The sequence below is a fragment of the Penaeus vannamei genome, chromosome 4 (genome assembly GCF_042767895.1).
Source record: "Penaeus vannamei isolate JL-2024 chromosome 4, ASM4276789v1, whole genome shotgun sequence".
NCBI lineage: Eukaryota > Metazoa > Arthropoda > Malacostraca > Decapoda > Penaeidae > Penaeus > Penaeus vannamei.
In genome coordinates, this window is record NC_091552.1 from 49,855,363 (window position 1) to 49,860,362 (window position 5,000).

At 45.3% G+C, this 5,000-nt stretch overlaps 1 protein-coding gene across 1 annotated transcript in view; it reads left to right on the forward strand.

Annotated features, from left to right (window-relative positions):
* LOC113807450 (uncharacterized) overlaps positions 1–5,000 on the forward strand; it is a 49,945-nt gene that overhangs the window by 12,756 nt on the left and 32,189 nt on the right. The gene's annotated exons all lie outside the window — the stretch shown is intronic.

The window sequence follows — 5,000 nt, forward strand, 5'->3', positions numbered from 1 at the left end:
AGAGAGAAGGTAAGAGAGAGAGAGAAGAGAGAGAGAGAGAGGTAAGAGAGAGAGAGAGAGAGAGGAGAGAGAGAGAAGGAGAGAGAGAGAGAGAGAAGGTAAGAGAGAGAGAGAGAGAGAGAGAGAGAGAGAGAGAGGAGGTAAGAGAGAGAGAGGAGGTAAGAGAGAGAGAGAAGGAGAGAGAGAGAGAGAGAGAGAGAGAGAGAGAGAGAGAGAGAGAGAGAGAGAGAGAGAGAGAGAGAGAGAGAGAGAGAGAGTGAGGAGAAAGAGAGAGAGATATGAAGAGAGAGAGAGAAGGAGAGAGAGAGAGAGGTGTTATAAAGAGAGAGAGAAGGAGAGAGAGAGAGAGAGAGGAGGTAGAGAGAGAGAGAGAGAGAGAGAGAGAGAGAGAGAGAGAGAGAGAGAGAGAGAGAGAGAGAGAGAGGGAGAAGGAGAGATAAAGAGAAGGGGAGAGAGAGAAGGAGAGAGAGAAGGAGAGAGAGAGAGAGAAGGAGAGAGAGAGAGAGAAGGAGAGAGAGAGAAGGAGAGAAGGGAGAGAGAGAGAAGGAGAGGGAGATAGATAGATAGATGGGGAGAAGAGTGCATGCGGATATAGATAAAGACACGTAGATACAGACATATCCACATCCACGCATTTATATCAATATTGTTTAGAATATTCTATTATATAACTAACGAAGAGAGAGAGAGAGAGAGAGAGAGAGAGAGAGAGAGAGAGAGAGAGAGAGAGAGAGAGAGAGAGAGAGAGAGAGAGAGAGAGAGAGAAAGAGAAGAAGAAAAAGTGAAAGAGAAAGAGAAAGAGAAAGAGAAAGAGAGAGAGAAAGAGAAAGAGATAAAAACTAAGATAAAATGAATAAATCAACTTAGAAACAGACAGAAGCGAAGGACCAACCACCCAGCCCCCTGCCCCTCCAACCCCCTTCCCCCTCTCCCCTCTCCCCAACCCCACCAACCCTTCCGCCCTGAGCGACAGCAACAAGGGCGCCCCATTCCCACGCCCACGAGCGCAACACGGACAGGCTCGGACCGAAGGGAGGCCGCCCATCCGACGCCGATCTTTTTTCCTTGTCGAACTCGGAGCCGGGGAGACTGACGTGGGCGCCGACTGCTCTTGTGGGCGCGTTTATTATTCATCGGAGGATCGTGGGCGGGGTTGGGTGGGGTGGTGGGGAAGGGGGGATGGGGGTAGGATGGGATGGGCGGGAAGGGGGGAAGGGGTGGGTAGGATGGGATGGGGTGGGGAGGGGCGGGATCGAGGGGAAGAGGGGGGTAGGATGGGTGGGGTGGAGGGGGAAGGGGGGTGGGTAGGATGGGTGGGAAGGAGGGGGGGGAGGGTAGGATTAGCAGGATAGGGGGGCGGGAGGGGGGAGGGGATGAAGGTCTCGCACTCTCCTCTTTTGCTTTCTCTATCTTTCTCTTGTTCTATCACTCTTCCGCAAAGGCCTCTCGGTCTGCCGTTTTTCGCTTTGTCTGTCTGTCTGTCTGTCTGTCTGTCTCTCTCTCTCTATTGCATCTTCGTTCTTCCTTTTTTTCTTCCTCTTCCCGTATCTATCATCATTGTCCTCTATCTCTTCTTTTTCTTTACCTTCTTCTGGTTTCTCAATTTTCATATTTCTTCCTCCCTCCTTCGCTTACTCCCATCCTCCCTTCCTTTCTTCTTCCCAACCTGCCTTACACTCCATTCCTTCCTTATCATCCCTCCATTCTCTTTCTTCTCCTTATTTCTTTCTCCCTTTCACCCTCCTTACCCTTCAATTCTTCTTCATTTCTATATTTTTACGTTTTATTTTAATTTTGTTCTTTTTCTACTTTTCTCTTCTTATTTTATTCTTCTTCCTTATCTCTCCCTCCCTCCTTCCTTTTATACTTCCTCCCTTGTATTTCCCGCTCATTTTTTTTCTTTAAATGACTATCGGAAAGCGCACACAATGTTTTTCTATGATATGTTTATGTTTCATACGATTAAAAAGTATTTTCTTTCTGAGTCTTACTTTATATCAATTAATGCTATCTAAAATAGATATAGAAACCGATAAACACCACGAGATACACAAATTAAGTCTTTTTAAAAAATTGTTAACGCTTAAAATCCGAAATCAAATAGCATACACGCCAGAAATACACATCAAAGCCTTCCATACTACGAAAAGGAAAGACCGAAAGCGCCAATCAAGATCGGCTTAGTGAATGACCCACATACACAAATCATGCAATAATAAAAAAGATAAATAAATAACACTCGGACATTTTCATCTCTCTCACGCTCACCCAGCTGCAAAAAACAACAACAACAAAAACGCATTGCAACATCTCTCTCGCAACATGGAACGCACTGTCAGAAACACACCTCCGTTTTCCCGGGTCTTATATATACACGTCTTGCTGAAAACAAAAGCGAAACGACTTATCCGCCTTAAGATGGTATGCATATTTCATCTCTTAATGATATAGTATGTGCTCTCCTTTTTTTTCGTCTCCCGTTTTCTTTTATTTGTGTTTGGAGAAAGAAAACGGGCGAAGGGAAGCGTTTATCGTTTTTTTTCTTTTCTTTTGTTTTTGAAGTGCTGCGAGGTATTGTATCATAAGGAAGGAAAAAATAATAATGAAGGGAGAATAAAAGACTATTCTGAAGATGTATTTATTATTTAAAAAAGCGAAGCCTTAAAGGTAGATATTTGAGTTCGAGATGAAGACTGGGGGTAGGGAGGGAGAGGGAGAGGAGGGAAGAGAGGGAAAATGAGGGAGAAGGAGGGAGAGAAAGGGAGAAGGAGGGAGAGAAAGGGAGAAGGAGGGAGAGAAAGGGAGAAGGAGGGAGAGAAAGGGAGAAGGGGGAGAGGAAGAAACGGAGAAAGAGGGAGAAGGAAAGGTAAGAAGGAGGGAGAAGGAGAGGAAGAAGGAGGGAGAGGGAGAGGGAGGGAGAAGCAGAGGGAAGAGGGAGGGAGAAGGAGAGGAAGAGGGAGGGAGAAGAAGAGGAAGAGGGAGGGAGAGAGAGAGAGAGAGGGAGGAGAGGGAGAGGGAGAGGGAGAGGAGAGGGAGAGAGGGAGAGAGAGAGAGAGAGAGAGAGAGAGAGAGAGAGAGAGAGAGAGAGACAGAGAGAGAGAGAGAGAGAGAGAGAGAGAGAGAGAGAAAGAGAGAAAGAGAGAGACCAGGTAGAGGGAGTAAATAGGAGGGATAAGGGGGGGGGGGGTACGGCTGGGTTTATATAATCATGAATATCTTTTTGCTCCGAAAAATATTTTCTAATCCGTTTCCCAGGACGTGGTTGAGCTTATTCCGTTTTCTCTTTTCTCTCTTTCTCTCCTTCTACTTCCTTTTTCCCTTTTCTTGTTTCTCGTTCTCATCCCCCCTCTCGTCCTCATCCTCTTCTCTCTCATCCTCCTCTTCTTTTCTTTCGCCTTCTTCTTCTCCTTTCTTACCATCCTCTGCCTCTTCCTTCTCCTTCTCTTTATTTTCCTCCTCCTCTTCCTCTCCTTTTCTGTTGCTTGTTTCCTGACTTTGTCTCTTCCCTCCTGTCACTTCACCTCCAACTCCTCCTCCTCCTGCTCTTCCTCTGTCTCCTCCCCCTCTTCCTTCTTTTTTTTTCTTTCTCCTTCTTCTCCTCCTCCTGCTCCTCCTTTTCCTTCTTCTTCTCCTCTGTTTTTTCTTCTTATCATTATTCTTTTCTTCTTCCTCCTCCTCCTTATTTCTCCTCCCACTCCTCCTTACTCTTCCTTCTCCTCTTCTTCCTCATCCCCCTCTTCTTCTCATTCTTTTTCTTTATTCCTCCTCCTCCTCCTCCTCCCCTCTTCTTCTTCTTCTTCTTTTCTTCTTCCTCCTCCTCCTCCCCTCCTCCTTCTCTTCCTACTATTTTCTCTTCCTCTTCCTCCTCTTCCTACTTCTCTATTCCTCTCCTCCTCCTCTATTCCTCTCCTTCTTTCCTATATCTCTTCCGTGGTGCTTCAAAATTCCAAAAGAGAATAAAATCTACGGACTCGGCACGCCACTTTACACTTACATTTGGGTTGATGATGATGGTATGTTCTGTCCATTCAAAGGAGAAGGAGAAAGAAGGAGAAAGGAGGAGAAAGATGGAGAAAGGAGGAGAATGGAGGAGAAAGGAGGAGAAAGGAGGAGAAAGGAGGAGAAAGATGGAGAAGGAGGATAAAGATGGAGAAGGAGGATTAGGAGGACTGGGAGGAGGAAGAAGAAGAAGAGGAAGAAGAAGAAGAAGAAGAAGAAGAAGAAGAAGAAGAAGAAGAGGAAGGGTAGTAGAATAATAATAATAATAATAACAATAATAAGAAGAAGCAGGAAAAGGGGGAGGAGGAGGAGGAGGAGGAGAAGAAGAAGAAAAGGAAAAAGAGAAGAAGAACAAGAAGAAGAAGAAGAAGAAGAAGAAGAAGAAGAAGAAGAAGAAGAAGAAGAGGAGGAGAAGAAGAAGAAGAAGAAGAAGAAGAAGAAGAAGAAGGAGATTGACAATAGTAATAATAATGAGAAACAAGGATGTTGATGATAACAAACAAAAGAAAGAAGAAGAAAGGAAAAGAAAAAAGAAAGAAATAGAATAATCGTAAGAAATGGCAAGATAGCCCCAAGTTACGGATAAGGAGACCGGAGCCACGGGGGAAGGGGTGCCACAGGGGAAGGGTGCCACGGGGGAAGGGTGCCACAGGAGAGACTTAAAAGAAAAGGAAAGTGTGGCACAAGGGATTTTAAAGAAATGGGAGAAGATGCCACAGGGAAGACTTGAAGAAAAGTGAAAGGGTGCCACAGGGGAGACAAAGAAAAGGGAGAGTATTCCAAAGGGGTTGAGGTACTTAAAGAAAAGTAAAGGGGTGCCACTGAGGAGACAAAGAAAATGGAGAAGGTGCCACAGGGGAGACTTAAAGAGAATGGAAAAAGTGCCAAAGGGGAGACAAAAAAATTTAATATGTGCCACAGGGGAGACTTAAAGAAAATGGAAAGAGCACCACAGGGGAAACTTAAAGAGAATGGAAAAGGTACCACAGGGGGGACTTCAA